The 19,406-nt window shown below is 50.2% G+C and overlaps 1 long non-coding RNA gene across 1 annotated transcript; it reads left to right on the top strand.

The window, feature by feature from the left end:
- The first annotated feature begins 1,056 nt into the window (after window positions 1-1,056).
- LOC115647241 lies at window positions 1,057-17,250 on the top strand. Its single transcript, XR_003999242.1, has 3 exons — window positions 1,057-1,066; window positions 6,355-6,359; window positions 17,163-17,250. It is a non-coding gene; the product is annotated as an uncharacterized LOC115647241 (long non-coding RNA).
- Window positions 17,251-19,406: the final 2,156 nt, after the last annotated feature.

Raw genomic sequence — 19,406 nt, 5'->3', positions numbered from 1 at the left:
GCCAGCTTCGCCATCCCCTCCACACCCAGTCCCTGGGGCCAGTGGGCTGCATTCCTGGAGCTTGGCAGACCTCTCCCGCCCCCTTGGCAGCTAGACACTGAAGGGAGCAAGGGGCTGGCTGAGGAGGTTCTCGCTCTACAGCAAGGTTACTAGCCCTTGGGCTCTGGGTACCTCTGGGCCAGATGAGAGGACTTATGCCTGCCCCATGGACATGGGGCAATCACGGGGCTAGTGGGGGCTTTCGGCACTGTCTGGGCCTGGGTGCACTATGTGATGCAGCCTGCGGAAGCCAGCACAGAGGGATCGATCCCAGAGCCCCTCCTGGCCCCTGGAGCAAGGAAGGCCCTGACAGACCCTGGGGCCGTGTAGGGGCAGGGATATAAAGCCATCTCTGTCCCAGCAGCCCTCAGGCCCCGACCACACGTACAGTCTCCAGGTAGCACAGGCAGGCTGTGAGCACTGCTGAGCTGCCTGGACTCCAGGGGCAGGAGCCTCTGGGGTGTGGCCCCTGCACTGCTGCCTGGCTATCCCTATGCCCTGAGCCCAGTGCCACTCAGCTCTCAGCTGTATAAACAGGATATCCTAATAAAGTGAGACTGTACCAAGTGTTGGGCTCCACTCGTCCTTCCTGGGCTGTGCTTTCCTGCAGCTGCTGCTCCCCCTTGCTGCCCTGTCTCCTACGCATGGTGAGACAGTACCCAGGGTCCTGAGGCCTCTCCCCACCGCCCACCTTAGCTTGTCCCTGCCTGCTGTGGGTCAGTCCCTGAGACTCTCAAACGCTGCCTCTGTACAGGTTAGCAATAGGCACACACCAAACCCCAAGTCATAGGACTGTCAGGGACTCGAGAGGTCGTCTAGTCCAGTTCCCTGCACTCCTGGCCTGACAACTATCCAGACCATGTTGTCACGGAGTCCCCGGGCGCTGCTCTGGAACTGCTCCCCACCAAGCCAGTCAGGACTTTGGGGAGCCTCCTCTCCCTTGGAGCAGACTTGTTCAGGGCAAGAAGCTCACATGGCTTCACCTCCTGGGTCTCTCCTTGGAGCATTCAGCATCCTCTGCCCCTCTGTGCGCTTCCCACAGCGAGTCCACCCCAGCGGGGTCCTGGGGAAGCTACCGGGTCCTGCACCCCCACTTTGCAGTCAGACGTGACTCTCAGCCAGCCAGTAAAACAGAGGTTTATTCGATGACAGGAACAGGGTCTAAAACAGAGCTTGTAGCTACAGTGAACCGGACCCCTCAGCCGGGTCCATTCTGGGGGGCAGTGAGCCAGACCCCCACGTCTGCCCTCAGCCAGCTCCAGACTAACCACCCCTCCCAGCCCCTCCTCTCTCCTCAGCTCCTTTTCCGGGCTAGGAGGTCACCTGATCCCTTTGTCTCCAACACCTTCAGCTGGCACCTTTGCAGAGGAGGGGCCCAGGCCATCAGTTGCTAGGAGACAGAGTGTCAGGCATTTAGGGGCACTGGCCCTTTGCTCTGCCAGATACTTAAGAACTGCCATGAGGACACTGAGGCACCAACACAGTACTCAGAGAAAACATTAAGAACTTTCCCAGTTCGTCACATCTCTCCCCCCTTCGAGACCGAACTGAGCGAGGTCACTCCAGCCAGTGACCTGGGGAAGTTCGAACCCGCCAACGTTCCCATGGATGCCCCAGCATCTCTCCCATTCCTCGGTGTGAGTTACACCAGGACAGTCCAGTCTGTCGGGTGTGCTCAATGGCACTTGCAGGCCACATGTGGGAAGGTTTATGTGGCTTGAACCCTTTTGCTATCCCCAGTACCCCTGGGGTTCAAACTGGGACGGGGTCTTCTCTCAGCACTCTGGGCTGCAATTTGGGCTCCCTTGGTTAAGAGCCCCCATCTTGGCCTTTGCCAGCTCTGGGCTTGGGCAGCCGCTTCCCACTTTGTGGCCCAGACACAACACCTCTGCCTCCCCCCTTGCACTTACCAGCTTTTACCGTCAGTCCCACCTCCTTGAGGCAGCCCAACCCCCTCTTCACCTGGGACACCTGTTCCTCCCAGGTCTGGCTAAAGATGCACATGTTATCAGTGTCTGCCAGGGCCAAGTTCTCCATCGCCCTCAGCTTGTCTAGAATCTCCCCAGGCCTAGGCATGGGATGGGCATCGGACACTGTGATGGCTTTAAGCTTCTGATAGCCCCCATAAAACCAGATCTTCCTGTCTCCCTTGGGGATCAGCACCATGGGTGAGGCCCATGGGCTGTAAAACAGCTGGATCCCATCTAAAGCCAGGATGTTCCTGACCTCTCTCTCCAGGATCTGGGTTGCTCTCCCAGTGACTCTGAATGGGGAACACCTGATGGGGAGATTGGCTCCCACCTCAGGGAAGAGATCCCCCGGGGGTCTTCCCCCTTCTCCATCCAATCCTCCCTCTTCAGGTCCAGGGGTCCCCTCACTCTCCTCCCATCCAGCAGCTCAAATGGGAAGAGCCCTGTGGATTCCTGGAGCACCACCAGCTGCCTCCCGATTCCCCCCAGTTCTACTTCCCCTTGGGGAGCCCATTCCCGGTACAGGAATCCCTTCTCCTGCAGGACTCTGTCCCTGCAGCCTTCCCCAAGGGGGTTTGCAGTGCTGTGGCCAGCAAGTTCCCTCAGCTTCTCCAAGGAGGGATCCCTCTGCAGCTCAGTCTGGGATTCAGCGGCTGGGGCAGGGAGTGGGACCTGCTCCCTCTCGCTGGCTGGGCCTGGGGTCACAGACCCCCTGAGCCTTGTCCCTGGTAGCTCCCTCCCTGCTGTGTAATCACTTCCCAGCAGCACGTCTGGACCAGGCAAACCTGGTTGGCAGCTGACCTGCCCTGCCTGGGTGTCCCCCCCCTCAGCTGGGGTCTCAGCTCCCCCCGTGCTCAGCACTGCCCTTGCTGTCCCAGTGGGGGCAGACAGCGAGCTCTCTGCTCTGGTCACAGCATCAGAGCCAGCGTGAGCCCCCTCTCCGGTGTGCAAGGGGGCGGGGAGCATCTCTCCCTCCCACTCAGCCCCAGGGGGCTGGTTACAGGTAGGCAGGTATCCTGAGCCCAGCAGCCCCTCCCCCTTGCCAGCCATGTTATTTGCATTTTCACTGACCATTTCCATCCTAGCCAATTGGTTCCCTGGATTTGAATTCAAACCCTTGGCCGTTACAGGAGCGGGGCCTGGATCCTGTCCCATGGAGAGACAGTCACCCCCCAACAGGGCCTCCCAGCCGATATCCTGGAGAACCCCAACTACCAGCCAGCCCAACCCCTCCTGGGTCTGCACAGGGATCTGGGCCATAGGCAGGGTGAGGGGCTTCACCCCAGGGAACTTCACCCAGGTCCCACAGTCCCTCAGCATCTGGGGCTGCACCACCACAGTTCTCTCTGTCCCAGGGTCTCGCCCCTGCAGGCGTGTTTCCCCACTGACCCCTGGGCAGCCCCCTATGTCTCTCTGCTCCACCATCACCAGTCCACGCTGCTGCTGCTTCTCCTGCAGCTTTTCCTCGGGCTCTTGCTTTCTCTCACAGTCCTCTCGCTCTCTCGGGCTCTGCTCCCATCCCATCCGTCTCCAATCTCCTGATGGGGAACCCAATCGTGAAGACCCTCATCTGATTGGGGACCAGACTCCCGGGGATGCCTGGCTGATGCTCCAGCTGCTCTCAGATCCTCTTGTAGCCCCATCTGGGCCAGGAATCTGCTCCTCAGAGCGGTGCTTCTCCTCCAACTGCACGATTAACTGTGCCTTGGTGAATTTCCCCATGCGTAACCCTCTCTTTGTGCACAGGATCACAATGTCCTTCTCAAGGAGATGGTGATAGGCCATCACTTCACCGTTCCCAAGTGGCTTTGGACTCACAGGCCTGTGTGCTCTTGGCTCCCCCATGGTTTCCAGGAAGAACCCCTTGTGTGCCAGCCCTTATCATGATCACCACCTCTTTGCCAGGGTCGAGCTGCAGACTCCTCCGCCCCTGGGACTGCTCCTGCAATCCCTAGGGGAACCTTGCTACTGCAAAAATCCTTCTCTCTCCCAGGGTTGAGCGGCAAGCTCCTCCGCCCCTGAGACTGCTCGCTGCAGTCCTCAGGGGGACCCCATTACTCCAACAGTCCTTCTCACTGGTCACACACTCCCAGAGGTTAACTGCCCCCTGAAACCGTCCCACTCTGAGCCTTCAGCACGCCTGGTCCTCATTATCCCTCCTCTGTTTTACTGCTCCCCAGTCACTTACTGCAAGCAGCGCCATTCACAGGGTGCAGTACATCCCAGCGCTATCACCAGTTGTCACGGAGTCACCGGGCGATGCTCTGGAACTGCTCCCCACCAAGCCAGTCAGGACTTTGGGGAGCCTCCTCTCCCTTGGAGCAGACTTGTTCAGGGCAAGAAGCTCACACGGCTTCACCTCCTGGGTCTCTCCTTGGAGCATTCAGCATCCTCTGCCCCTCCGTGCGCTTCCCACAGCGAGTCCACCCCAGCGGGGTCCTGGGGAAGCCACCGGGTCCTGCACCCCCACTTTGCAGTCAGACGTGACTCTTAGCCAGCCAGTAAAACAGAGGTTTATTCAATGACAGGAACAGGGTCTAAAACAGAGCTTGTAGGTACAGAGAACCGGACCCCTCAGCCGGGTCCATTCTGGGGGTCAGTGAGCCAGACCCCCACGTCTGCCCTCAGCCAGCTCCAGACTAACCACCCCTCCCAGCCCCTCCTCTCTCTTCAGCTCCTTTCCCGGGCCAGGAGGTCACCTGATCCCTTTGTCTCCAACACCTTCAGCTGGCACCTTTGCGGGGGGGGGGCCCAGGCCATCAGTTGCTAGGAGACAGAGTGTCAGGCATTTAGGTGCACTGGCCCTTTGCTCTGCCAGATACTTAAGAACTGCGATGGGGACACTGAGGCACCAACACAGTACTCAGAGAAAACATTAAGAACTTTCCCAGTTCGTCACACATGTGCGACAGGTGTTTGTTCAGTCTGCTGTTAAACATCTCCAGTGATAGCGATTCCACAACCTCCCTGGGCAATTTATTCTAGTGCTTCACCATCCTGACAGTTTAGGAAAAACTTCTTGTGTCCAACCTAAACCACCCTCGCTGCAATTTAAGCCTATTTCTTCTGGCTCTGTCCTCAGGGGTTAACAAGAACAATTTTTCTCGCTCTTCCTTGTAACAACCTTTAATGTACTAGAAAACTCTTATCATGTTCCCTCAGTCTTCTCTTTTCCAGACTAAACAAATCCAATGTTTTCAACCTTCCCCAGGGCCGCCCAGGGGGGGCGGGCAAGTGGAACAATTTGCCCGAGGCCCCGGGCCCCACAGGATATCGTATTCTATAGTATTGCAACTTCTTTTAATGGAAGGGGCCCCCAAAATTACTTTGCCCCAGGCCCCCTGAATCTTCTGGGTGGCCCTGACCTTCCCTCATAGCTCATGTTTTCTAGCCCTTTTATCGTTTTTGTTGCTCTTCTCTGGACTCTCTTCAGTTTGTCCACATCATTCCTGAAACACAGGGGCCAGAACTGGACATGATATTCCATCTGAGGTCTAATCAGCGCAGGATAGAGCGGAAGAATTACTTCTCATGTCTTGCTTACAACACTCCTGCTAATACAGCCCAGAATGATGTTTGCTTTTTTGCAATAGTGTTATGCTGTTGACTCATATTTAGCTTGTGATCCACTATGCCCCCTCAGATCCCTTTCTGCAGTATCCTTCCTAGGCAGTCATTTCCCATTTTATATGTATGTAACTGTTCCTTCCTAAGTGGAGCACTTTGCATTTCTCCTTATTGGATTTCATCCTATTGACTTCAGACCGTTTCTCCAGTTTGTCCAGAGTGTTTTGAATTTTAAACCTGTTCTCCAAAGCACTCACAACCCCTCCTAGTTTGGTATCGTCCACAAACATTATAAGTGTATGTCACGGAGTGTGGGGAAGTCAGGGCCCTGCACCTCTCTCCCTGAGATTCACCGTGACTCTCAGCCAGCCAGTAAAAAAGAAGGTTTATTAGATGACAGGAACACAGTCCTAAGCAGAGTGTGTAGACACAACCAGAACCCCTCAATCAGGTCCTTCTGGGGTTTAGGGAGCTTAGACCCCAGCTTGGGGTTCCCTATGTTGCACCTCCCAGTCCAGGACTGAAAAACAAAACGCCTCTAGCAGCTCTTTCCCTCCCCCCAGCTGCTCCTCTCCTTTGTTCACTCTCCCAGGCAGAAGGTGTCACTTCTCCCAACCACGCTCCTGGCTCAGATTACAGCTCAGGTAGCTTCCTTCAAGGGAAGTCCCCCATCCCCAATGTAACTCTCCTGCAGCATTCCCAGGTCAAATCTGCCCTGCTTCCTGCTCCGTCACAGTGTAGTATATGCCCCGCTGGCAGAGAGCCCAGGGCTACGAAGTCCAGGTACACGCCCTGATCGTGGGAGCCTTGAGCTCGTGGGACCTTCACAACGAGAGTGTGTGGGGTTGGTCGACGCTACGCCCAGCTCATGAGACAGCTCATGGTGTCTGACACCATCAGGTGGCCCAGAGACATTTATACTGAACACATCACCGGACACGGCCAATACCACACTGAGTAATCGAGACAGCCGACCAGGGAAATAATCCACATCCTTCCCTGACGGACCAAGGGACGCACCCCACCCGTGTACCTATCCACTCCACCGATACTGACTTGGACTCATTCATTCCATGGGTGGCGTACCCGAGCCCACTTATCCACTGACACTTTACAAACCCTTTCACCCCAATCTGGGTCTATGCCGGTTATGCGATATGTATTTTTTCATCCTTGCAAATGATATCTGTAACCCCCATAACCCAAGCCTGCCCCAGATGTACAGTACCTTCCCTCTCAACCTGTGTATATTTCATTTCAAACATTTACTTTAATAAAAATTTTAAATCTGTGCCATTAGCTAAATCACTGATGAAGATATTGAACAGAACTGGACCCAGAAGCGATCCCTGCGGAACCCCACTTGTTATACCCTTCCAGCATGACTGTGAACCACTGTTAACTACTCTCTGGGAACGGTTTTCCAACCAGTTTTACACCCACTTATTGTAGCTCCATGTAGGCTGTATTTCCCTAATTTGTTTATGAGAAGGTCATGCAGGACAGTATCAAAAGCCTCACTAATGTCAAGATATACCACGTCTACCGCTTCCCTCTTCTCCACAGGGCTTGTTACTCTGGCATCGAAAGCTGTTAGCTTGGTTTGGCACGATTTGTTCTTGATAAATCCATGCCGACTGTTACTTATCACCTATTATCTTCTAGATGTTTGCAAATTGATTGCTTAATTATTTGCTCCATTATCTTTCCAGGTATTGAAGTTAAGTTGACTGGTCTGTAATTCCCCAGTTTCTCCTTAGTCCTCTTTTTATAGATTAGCACTATATTTGCCCTTTTCTAGTCCACTGCAATCTCTCCCATCTTCCAGTTTTCAAAGATAATCGCTAATGGCTCAGATATCTCCTCAGTCAGCTCCTCGAGTATTCTAGGCTGCATTTCATCAGGCCCTAGTGACCTGAAAATCTCTAGCTTGTCTAAATAATTTTTAACTTGTTCTTTCCCTATTTTAGCCACTGATCCTACCTCATTTTCAATGTCATTCAGTATGTTAGACATCCAATCACTACTAACCTTTTTGGTGAAAACTGAAACAAAGTCATTTAGCACTTCTACTGTTTCCACATTTTCTGTTACTCAATGTGTGTGTTGGGGAAACACTAATTGGCTCTCAGGGACTCTCAAGATCTCATAGACTTTAAGATCAGAAGGGACCATTATGGATCATCTAGTCTGACCTCCTGCACAACGCAGACCACAGAATCTCACCCACCCACTCCTGTAACAAACCCCCAATCTGTGTCTGAGTTATTAAAGTCCTCAAATTGTGGTTTAAAGAACTCAAGGTGCAGAGAATCCCCCAGCAAGTGACCCGTGCCCCACGCTGCAGGGGAAGGCGAAAAATCTCCATGGCCTCTGCCAATCTGCCCTGGAGGAAAATTCGTTCCCGACCCCTAATATGGCGAACAGCTAAACCCTGAGCATGTGGGCAAGACTCACCTGCCAGACACCCAGGAAAGAATTCTCTGTAGCAACTCAGATTCCACCCCATCTAACATCCCATCACAAGCCATTGAGAATATATACCGTAATAGTCAAAGATCAATTAATTGCCAAAATTAGGCTATCCCATCATACCATCCCCTCCATAAACTTATCAAGCTTAGCCTTGAAGCCAGATATGTCTTTTGCCCCCACTACTCCCCTTGGGAGGCTGTTCCAGAACTTCACTCCTCTGATGGTTAGAAACCTTCATCTAATTTCAAGTCTAAACTTCCTAGTGTCCAGTTTATACCCATTTGTTCTTGTGTCTACATTGGTACTAAGCTTAAATAATTCCTCTCCCTCCCTGATATTTATTCCTCTGATATATTTATAAAGAGCAATCATATCTCCCCTCAGCCTTCTTTTGGTTAGGCTAAACAAGCCGAGCTCTTTGAGTCTCCTTTCATAAGACAGGGTTTCCATTCCTCGGATCATCCTAGTAGCCTGTCTCTGAACCTGTTCCAGTTTGAATTCATCCTTCTTAAACATGGGAGACCAGAACTGCACACAGTATTCCAGATGAGGTCCCCCAGTGCCTTGTATAACAGTACTAACACCTCCTTATCTTTGCTGGAAATACCTCGCCTGATGCATCCTAAAACCGCATTAGCTTTTTTAATGGCCATATCACATTGGTGGCTCATAGTCATCCTGTGATCAACCAATACTCCAAGGTCCTTCTCCTCCTCTGTTACTTCCAACTGATGTGTCCCCAATATATAACCAAAATTCTTGTTATTAACCCCTAAATGCATGACCTTGCACTTTTCACTATTAAATTTCATCCTATTACTATTACTCCAGTTTACAAGGTCATCCAGCTCTTCCTGTATGATATCCCGGTCCTTCTCCTTGATAGTAATACTTCCCAGCTTTATGTCATCCACAAACTTTATTAGCACATTCCCACTTTTTGGGCCAAGGTCAGTAATAAAAGATTGGTCCCAAAACCAATCCCTGAGGAACTCCACTAGTAACCTCCTTCCAGCCTGACAGTTCACCCTTCAGTGTGACCCGTTGTAGTCTCCCCTTTAACCAGTTCCTTATCCACCTTTCAATTTTCATATTGATCACCATCTTTTCCAATTTAGCTAATAATTCCCCATGTGGAACTGTATCAAATGCCTTACTGAAATCAAGGTAAATTAGATCCACTGTGTTTCCTTTGTCTAAAGAATCTGTTACCTTCTCAAAGAAGGAGATCAGGTTGGTTTGGCATGATCTACCTTTTGTTAAACCATGTTGTATTTTGTTCCAATTACCATTGACCTCAATGTCCTTGACTACTTTCTCCTTCAAAAAAATTTTTTTCCTAAGACCTTGCATACTACAGATGTCAAACTGACAGGCCTGTAGTTACCCAGATCACTTTTTCCCCCTTTCTTAGTTCCTATTTTTATGTTAGCAGTTCTCCAGTCGTGCGGTACAACCCCTGAGTTTACTGATTCATTAAAAATTCTTGCTAATGGTCTTGCAACTTCATGTGTCAGTTCCTTTAATATTCTTGAATGAAGATTATCTGGGCCCTCCAATTTCGTCCCATTAAGCTGTTCGAGTTTGGCTTCTACCTCGGATGTGGTAATATCTATCTCCATAGCCTCATTCCCATTTGTCATCCTACCATTATCCCTAAGCTCCTCATTAGCCTCATTAAAGACTGAGGCAAAGTATTTGTTTAGATATTGGGCCATGCCTAGGTTATCCTTAACCTCCACTCCATCCTCAGTGTTTAGCGGTCCCACTTCTTCTTTCTTTGTTTTCTTCTTATTTATCTGGCTATAGAACCTTTTACTATTGGTTTTAATTCCCTTTGCAAGGTCCAACTCTACATGGCTTTTGGCCTTTCTCACTTTATCCCTACATGTTCTGACCTCAATAAGGTAGCTTTCCTTGCTCATCCCTCCCATCTTCCACTCCCTGTGCCCTCTCAGCTCTGTATGGCCCCTGGGAGAAACCCTCTTCAGTGTGACAGCCCTTCTCAAGGGTTGCACTCGCTTTGTGGGGTTAGGCCCTTTGGCCCCGCCCTTAGTATCAGTTTGCATCAGCACCGCCCCCAGCCCTGTGTCCGAGATGTCGGTGAACACCAGGAAGGGTTTGCTAAAATCCAGTTTTACCAGCACTGGGCCCTGGATAAGTGCCCCCTTCAGCACACAGAGAGCCCTCTGGCACTGCTCAGTCCAGACCAGCTTGTCTGCCTTTCCCTTCCTACACAGCTCCATGAGGGGAGCCGCCAGGGAACTAATGTGGGGCACAAACCTCCGGTAGTACCCTGTGTGACGTTATTGATATAAACTTGGCCCATATAGAACATGGGTTGCAACCAAGGTCCTGTAGTGGCACCAAATCTTATGTAAAGGGGGTCATATAAGGTGTCTAAGACCAGGTTATGGGTTGCTGGTTATGATTATGCTGTCTGTATGTCTGTATCATTTTGGTAGTTGAAGTTATGAATATTGGCTGTATGCTGTCTTTATTTCTAACTTGTGTTGTGTTACTGGGAAAGGTCCCAGACAAGTTGGTGTCAGCTCTGTTTAGCCTGCTTGATGGCCCATTAAGGACCATCACCTACACAATTGTCCCATCAGAGAAGGCAGTTACGCCCTGTGACTCAGCAGGGTGTGCAGAAACTGGCCCATGTGACTGCAAACTCCATTTTGCTGTAACTTTCCACAGTAAGAACAAAGAAGTGTTCTTGCACCTGGAAAGGCCTATATAAGGCGGAGGCCTCATCTCCATTTGGTCTTCAATCCTGCTTCTTACCTCTGGAGGGATTTTGCTACAAGCTGAAGCTCTACACAAGGGATTGAGGACCCATCTCAGTGGGGGATATTCTCCAGAGACTTGATTTGCACCTGCAGTTTACTCCATCACTGCTACAAGCCTGAACTAAGAACTTTGCCATTACTGGATGTAATTGATTCCATTTAACCAATTCTAGCTCTCATCTCTATCTTTTTCCCTTTATGAATAAACCTTTAGTTTTAGATTCTAAAGGATTGGCAACAGCGTGATTTGTGGGTAAGATCTAATGTGTATATTGACCTGGGTCTGGGGCTTGGTCCTTTGGGATCGAGAGAACCTTTTTCTTTTACTGGGGTGTTGGTTTTCATAACCATTCATCTCAGGACGGGTGACACTGGTGGTGATACTGGGAGACTGGTGTGTCTAAGGAAGTTGCTTGTGTGACTTGTGGTTAGCCAGTGGGGTAAAACCGAAGTCCTTTTTGTCTGGCTGGTTTGGTTTGCCTTAGAGGTGGAAAAACCCCAGCCTTGGGCGGTGACTGCCCTGTTTGAGCAATTGGTCCTGAATTGGCACTCTCGGTTGGGTCCCGCCAGAACCGCAACGTCACAGTGGCGTAGTCGTGCTTGGATCCACAGAACCAGGTCAATTAAGCTCTGGGTCAGAACCCCACGCTATCCAAATTTGAATTTTGGAATTGAGAGTTTGGTTGGTTGAAGAGCAGTTGCAATGGGTGAGCAAAGAGCATATGAGGGTCTTGACAAAAAAGCCCTGGAAGATTTGTGTTCAGAAAAGGGGATAAGCTTTAGAGAGAAAGCTACAAATCAAGAACTGAGAGATCTGCTAATGGCCGGTGATCAGGAGGTAGGAGCACAGCCCTTACCTGATACTACAGAGACTGCAGAAGCAATTCGAATGAAAGAGGCAGCGAATAAACTGCAATTCGAGCATGAGCAGAAACTAGCAGACCTGCGATTGCTGGAAAGGCAGAAAATAGCTGAATTTGAAAGAGAAGCTGCTGAGAGAGCTGCTGAACGAGAGAAAGAAGCTGCTGAAAGAGAGAGAGAAGCTGCTGAAAGAAAGAAGGAGGCTGATGAGAGAGAAGAAAGAGCTCGTAAGGGGCGTGTGGAACTGCTGGCTGCTGAGGAAAAAGCTCGACAGAGGCAAAAGAAGATGCAACAAGAAACTGCCAGACTTCAGCTCCAAGTCAAAAAAGCAAGGGAAGAACAGCAGAAACTGTATCCTCTTGAAAGTCCAGTTTATAACAATGTTGGTATGTTGTATAACTCTGAGCAGTTGTCTGGTGTAACCAAATGTACCCCAACACGGCCACCTTTTATGTCAATGCTGTTACTGTGGGTTCAGTAGAAGGTGGGTCCATAAATTGTGCCAATGCTATGTACGAGAAGGGTAATGAAAAATTCATAGAGTGTGTAAAAGTCAATGGTAAAAGCTGTTTAGGGCTAATGATGGCATCTAACATCACTCTTGTTAAAGCAGATCTGGTCAAAGAGGAAGATTATTTACCAAATCAGAGTGTGAATGTTGTGATCCTCTATGAGTTTACTGTCCGTGTGCCTTTAGCCAGAATCCACCTCGAATGGAATGGGGCTAAGCATGAAGTTATAGCTGGGGTAAGGAAGTTATTGCCTAAAGATCTTTTAATTGGGGAAAATGTTAAAGCTTTGTTCAGTTCAGGTAGCCAGTCACAGGGCAGGAATGATCTTACACCTGTGTCTATTGTGGGCAAGGGTTTGCCTGAGGAGGGTTGCTCCAAAGGTTTATCTGTGCAAGAAAGCAATGTGTCTATGAATGGAGTTTCTGAATGTCTGTCTAATGTCTCAGAAGTGAATCTGGAGTTAGATCAGGAGCAGAAAGATCTCATGGGGGAGGAAAATGTTTCTCAGAAGCAGATTAAAGTAGATGGTGAGGTGGAAGCCCTAACTGAGGAAGAAAAGGGTAGATTTGTGATGGGGATGAATTGGTGGCTAGTGCAGCTTGTAAAAGTGAACCTGAAATGGGTAACTGTATTTTGCTGGAAGTAGCTCAGTGTAGTGAAAAAAGCAGCAGCTTATCTGTTGGGCGTGGCAATGTGCCTGGTAGGGAAAGTCTGAATGAGCCTAGGCAGCCTTGTGAGCTGATGGCTTCGTCTAGTCAGCAGTCTGGGAAGACAAGGATAGTGGAAGATGAGTGTCCCTATCCCTTACCTGTTTCCTGTGTGGAGAAATGTGACAGAGAAGGGAATGTGCCTGTGTCTGTCAGGGGTATTGACTTGCCTATGGAGGGAGCTACCTCGGTCTCCAAGCAGTTGTCTGTGAACAGCCCTGTGTGCTGGGACAAGGGAAATGAAATCCCAAGCTGTGTGTTTGGTGAAGGAGAAGGTGTCTCCGGCTCTTCTGTATCTGTGCAGCAGACAGAAGGTGCCTTTCAGCCTGTGATGGTTGAGGGTAATTCAGTTGTCTCTGAGTTGGCTGTAAATACAGCTAAAGCCCAGGAAGGGAATGGTCCTAAGTTTGTGTCTGCTGGGGAGAATGGCACTGTGACTAGGTTGCATCCAGTTAGTGTCATAGCAAAATCCCAGAGACCAGACAATTCTGGTGCTTGTAATTTGCCAGTTGCTAATGTGTGGTTGGAAAAGGGTGTAGCAGCTCTGTCTGATCAGGGTGATACCCTAGCCAGGGCACAAGGAGAGCAGAAAGGTGATTTAATTGTGTTACCTACTGACAGTTTAACAACCGGTAACAAGGAGGAAATGATTCCTAAACTTGTGTGTGTTGAGCCTGACAACTTGCAAGTTGCCAGTGACTATAAGGAAAGTTGCAGAGGGAAGGAGAAAACCTCTAACCTTTTATCTAGTGAGTCTATAGGTTTGCCTGAAAGGGGATTGTGTAGGAATCTGCCTGATGAACCAGAGGTAATTCTGGATGTAAGTGAGACCCAGAAAGAATCTGTGGGGGCTCAGAGAAGTGTTCCTTTAGAGCAAGCCCTAGGTGAAGAAGGTAAGAGCAGAATGTCTGTAAGGGGTGAATTGTTGCTTAGAGAAGCTGCTAAGGAAAGAAATCCTCATGGTAGGCTGTGCAAGCAGTTTGCTGCAACGGAAGGGTGTAAAAGTAATTTAATCAATGAAGTTTCAGTTCCTAATAGCCAGAAATTTTCTGTTATGAATGGATCCACTGACTTTCCTTTTGAAAGATCCAGTGGGGGCAGCTTTAAAAAGGTCTCAGATGAAGTAAAAGTTGTAAAGGAATTTAAAGAGCCCTATGACCAAGTGCCTCGGTTTGGCCAGCTTATTGGGAAGACAATGGTGTTGGGACAGGAATGTCTCCATTCTGATTCTGTGAGTGAGCAGCCTGTGCTTCAGGATCTGAGAACAGATTGGGTTACTGGTGTTTCAAAGCAGAATGGTTTTATGGATAAAGGCTTAAGGATGCAGGAAAGAGCAAGCAAACACTCACTCTCAAACTCTTTGGATTTGTGTGGTATCTCTGTAAGACAGAGTCCAGCCTTGGAATTGGTGGCAGCTAAGAAGATAAAAGATGGTGTTTTGTTGATGCAAATTACCTGACTGGCAGGAAGAAGAAAGACTTGCTAATAGCTATTAGCAAAGGAAGCCCACCCCATCAGCCAGTGAATTTGGTTAAGCAAGAGAAATCAAGGTTTAATCCTGCAGGACAAGAAGGGAAGAGAAAACTGAATTTTGCAAAGGGAAGCCAAAAGTTAGCCCTAAAATTCCCAAACTCCAATGGTATTGAGCCAAAGGTGTGGCATAACCAACATAATTGTAAATGGACACTTGCAATGAATTTGTTGTTATTGCTAATGGTGATTTTTGTAACTAATGTGTTGCTATTACCAAGAATTGTAAGAATGTACAATGTGCCCAGTCCTTTGGAAAGTCCCTTGAACGTGTTGAAAGCAGTACATGAGAACACACTTTATGTTAAAAGGCCTTGTTATACTAATGTTTCACTGCTAGTGCCTGTAAACGGTCTTGAAACTTTTCACAGGAGAAAAGACATTCCAGACCGGATGTGCTGTATGAAAAGGGAAACTGAGGCACACAACCATATTGCTTTCACAGCTAAATGCCAAGATTCCTGTACTATGAACAACATTAATATCTACATTGACTTGATGTTAAGTGGGTTCCAAACATTGGCCAGAGCTTGTATGGATAAAGTAGCTCTGTTCTGTAGCTCTTGGCAATATCATGTGAGACATACAGGAATCCTGCTGCAAGAGCAGATCCAACCAACCATTGTTCTAACCAAGTTTTACCTTGAGTTTGTAAAGAGATTCAATCATGTTACTGAGCACGACTGTGATAAACCATTTCTGTTATACACTGGTACGGCCTGTAGGTCAGTGTAGTGAGACAAACCCAAGGAGGGGGGGCTCTTGGGATGCAGTCAGTGATGTCTGTGTCATCCCTTCCTGCATCAGTTTTGCACTGGGGGTGTGACGTTAGGAGTGTGATGTAATATCTCATTGAAAGGTGACAGGGCCAGAAAGAGTTAATTAACTCACAGACTGACCTGACCCAGGGCTGAACTTTAGAGACTGGTTAGGAAAATATGCAAATGAACAGAGCTTGGAAATGCAGCTGCATTGGTAGAGGTAGAAGGGAAGGTGTTTGCTCAGGGCTTGGGATGTCAGCAAACAAAGCTTGTCTATCGCTAGAGCTTTGATTCAAAGATCAAAAAAGGAATATGAACATTTATGATGATACTCGAGTGAAATAGACAATAATACTGTGTGTCTCTTTGAAGGTAGGAGGCACCCACAGGTGGCAAGGAACAGCAGCTGGCGGGTTGCCAGGCAGTGAGGAACAGCAGCTGGAGTGGCACCCAGGCAGTGAGGAACAGAGCAAGTGCTCAGATGGTGAAACAAGCCAGATGCCTTCTTCTGGGTGGGAGGGGAACTCACACAAATGCACCTCTGAACCCAGGGTCCTCACTGACCAGGCACAGCCATTGTGAGTGGGATGTGGTGAGGGAGCAGAGGGCGGCATGGTAAAGGAACTTTTGGTTGTAGAACTCGAGAACGTGAGGCAGAAGAAGACTCTGCCTCATGCACTCTGCAATGGGTGTCCTGCTCACAGTTTGTTTATGAGTCCTGCTTGTGGCATTTTCCCTAATTAATGTCAGGTGACTCTCTCCTTTCATGAATGTTTCTTTTGTGCACTCAGACTCTGTGTTTAAAAGTGGGGAAGTACTGCCTCTCCGAGGCACCCAGGGGTGCTGTGTAATTTCCCCAGGTTCCTGGGTGGGAGCTCAAGCTGGGTCTGTGTTGTATCGATGGAAAGGAACCCCTAGATATTGAACCCGGCCCTGGTTGCTGCCAGCTCCACTTGGCAGACGAGTTACACAGCGGCTGTGAGGTGGTGTAATTTCTGTGTGTCAGTATCTTCCTGGGGAGGAAATCCCCAGCATTAATGAGAGAAAGGCAGCACCAGGTGGAGCCAGGCACAGGGAAATGGGACACACTGTTAGCTACACTCTCCAGCTCTTGATGTTTCCAGATCCGGCCTGGCCACCGTTCTAGAAGATGCTTTGGTCACTGGGTTCAGTTCAGAAGACGCTGGCGAGAGGGTGTCTCTGAGCTGTGCTATGCAGGTCACACTAAATGGTCTGATCCCCTCTGGCCTCAAACTGTATGAAAAGTGCTGGGAACAAAGGGGAAACGTCTAATATTTTTATGAAAAATGTGACTCGGTTTCCCCACTCATTGTCTGTTGTCACCCACTGAGTGTGAAGGAGTTAATTTCTCCTCTGGAACAGGGAGGGGGTATTTCTACACTACGGGATTATTCCGATTTTACATAAACTGTTTTGTAAAACAGATTGTATAAAGTCGAGCGCACGCGGCCACAGTAAGCACATTAATTCAGTGGTGTGCATCCATGTACTGAGGCTAGCGTCGATTTCTGGAGCGTTGCACCGTGGGTAGCTATCCCGTCGTTATCCCATAGTTCCCACAGTCTCCCCCACCCATTGGAATTCTGGGTTGAGATCCCAATGCACGATGGTGCAAAGGCAGTGTCGCGGGTAATTCTGGGTAAATATCGTCACTCAGTCCTTCCTCCGTGAAAGCAACGGCAGTGTCATGGAGTGTGGGGGAGTCTGGTCCTGCACCCCTCTTCCTGGGACTCACAGTGACTCTCAGCCAGCCAGTAAAACAGAAGGTTTATTGGACAACAGGAATGAAGGATACAGCAGAACTTGGAGGCACAACCAGGACCCCTCAATCGAGTCCTTCTGGGGGTCAGGGTGCTTGGATCCCAGCTTGGGATACCCTGAATTCCAACCACCCAGCCCAAACCGAAACTGAACTAACTCCCTTCAGCCGGCCGATTCCTTTGTCCAGCTTCCCAGGCAAAGATGCTGACACCTCTCCCTCCTACCTGGCTCAAGTTACAGGCTTAAAGATCCTGTCCCTCACCTAAAGACATCCCCGGCTCTCCCATTCCCCACACAGCCCTTATTCCATCACATCTCTCCCCCCTTCGAGACTGAACTGAGCGGGGTCACTCTGCCCAGCGACCTGGGGAAGTTCAGGGCCCCCTCTCGGGACAACACGTCCGCTGTCAGGTTGGCACTTCCCTTCACATGGACCACGTCCATGTCATAGTCCTGCAGGAGCAGGCTCCACCTCAGGAGCTTGGCGTTGGCTCCTTTCATCTGGTGCAGCCAGGTCAGGGGAGAGTGGTCGGTGTACACGGTGAAGTGTCGCCCAAAGAGATATGGCTCTAGCTTCTTAAGGGCCCACACCATGGCCAGGCATTCCTTCTCGATGGCCGCGTAGCTTTGTTCCTGGGGTAGCAGCTTCTTACTCAGGTACACGATGGGGTGTCTCTCCCCCTTTTCATCCTCCTGTATTAACACCGCCCCCAGTCCCGTGTCTGAGGCGTCGGTGAACACCATAAAGGGTTTGTCAAAATCTGGGTTTGCCAGAACTGGGCCACTAACCAGAGCCTCCTTCAGTGCCTGGAAAGCCTCCTGGCACTGCTCGGTCCAGACCACCCCTTCTTGCACAGCTCAGTGATGGGGCCGGCTATGATGCTAAAGTGGGGCACGAACCTTCGATAGTACCCCGCCATCCCAATAAAGCCTGGACCTGCTTTTTGGTTTGGGGAGCAGGCCAGTCTCTGATCATCTCCACCTTGCCTGGTTCCGCCTTCAGGCAGCCGCTCCCCATCCGATGGCCCAGGTAAGATACTTCAGCCATCCCCACCTTGCACTTCTCAGCCTTTACTGTTAACCCAGCCTTTCGGAGTCGGTCCAGCACTTGTTTAATATGGGACATGTGGTCCTCCCAGGTCTGGCTGAAGATGCAGATGTCGTCAATATACGCCACGGCAAAACTCTTCATCCCCCTCAGTAGCTGATCCACCAGGCGCTGGAAGGTGGCCGGCGCTCCCTTGAGGCCAAAGGGCAGGGTCAGAAACTCGTAGAGCCCCAGAGGGGTGATAAAGGCCGATTTCAGCCTGGCATCTGCGTCCAGCGGCACTTGCCAGTAGCCCTTTGTAAGATCCATAGTGGTGAGGTACCGAGCACCTCCCAGCTTGTCTAGGAGCTCGTCAGGCCTGGGCATGGGGTAGGCATCAGATACGGTGATGGCATTGAGCTTTCGATAGTCCACACAGAACCGGATTGACCCATCCTTCTTGGGGACCAGCACCACTGGCGAGGCCCAAGGGCTGGAAGATGGCTGGATCACCCCCAAATCCAGCATGTCCCTGACCTCTCTTTCTAGGTCCTGGGCAGTTTTCCCAGTGACCCGAAAAGGGGAGCATCTTATAGGGAATGTGACCCGGTCTCCACCCGGTGGACAGTCAAATTAGTGCGTCCAGGCTGGTTGGAAAACAGCTGTCGGTATAGATGCAGCACCCCCCTGATCTCAGCGTGCTGGCCTGGGGTCAGCTGATCAGAGAGGGGAATCACCTCCAGGGGGGAACCAGCTTTTGTCCCAGGGAATAGATCCACTAAAGGGTCATCTCCCTGCTCCTCCCAATGTCCACACACGGCCAACACCACATTCCCCCTGTCATTGTATGGCTTCATCATATTCACATGATACACCCGGCGGTGGTGCGCCTGGTTAGACAGCTCCACCACATAGTTTACCTCATTTAGTTCCTTGACAACCTTGAAGGGCCCTTTCCAGGCAGCGTGGAGTTTGTTTTTCCTAACGGGGATGAGAACCATCACCTGATCCCCGGTGGTGAAGGCGCGGACCCGCGCTGTGCGGTCATACCAGACCTTCTGCCTCTGGGCTCGGGCCAGATTCTCCCTGGCCAGGCCCATGAGCTCGGCCAGTCTTTCCCAGAAGGTCAGGACATACTCCACCACTGACTATCCCTCGGGAGTGGCCTTCCCCTCCCATTCGTCCCTCATCAGGTCAAGGGGCCCCCTTACCCACCTTCCATATAACAATTCGAAAGGTGAAAACCCAGTAGATTCCTGGGGTACCTCCCTGTATGCGAACAGCAGGTGAGGTAAGTACTTGTCCCAATCTTGCGGATGCTGGTTCATAAATGTTTTTAGCATCATCTTCAGCGTCCCGTTGAACCTTTCTACCAGCCCGTTG

The sequence above is a fragment of the Gopherus evgoodei genome, chromosome 2, assembly GCF_007399415.2.
Source record: "Gopherus evgoodei ecotype Sinaloan lineage chromosome 2, rGopEvg1_v1.p, whole genome shotgun sequence".
Lineage (NCBI taxonomy): Eukaryota > Metazoa > Chordata > Testudines > Testudinidae > Gopherus > Gopherus evgoodei.
The sequence above is the reverse complement of the archived record's forward strand: the minus strand, read 5'-3'. Positions and strand labels throughout refer to the sequence as shown.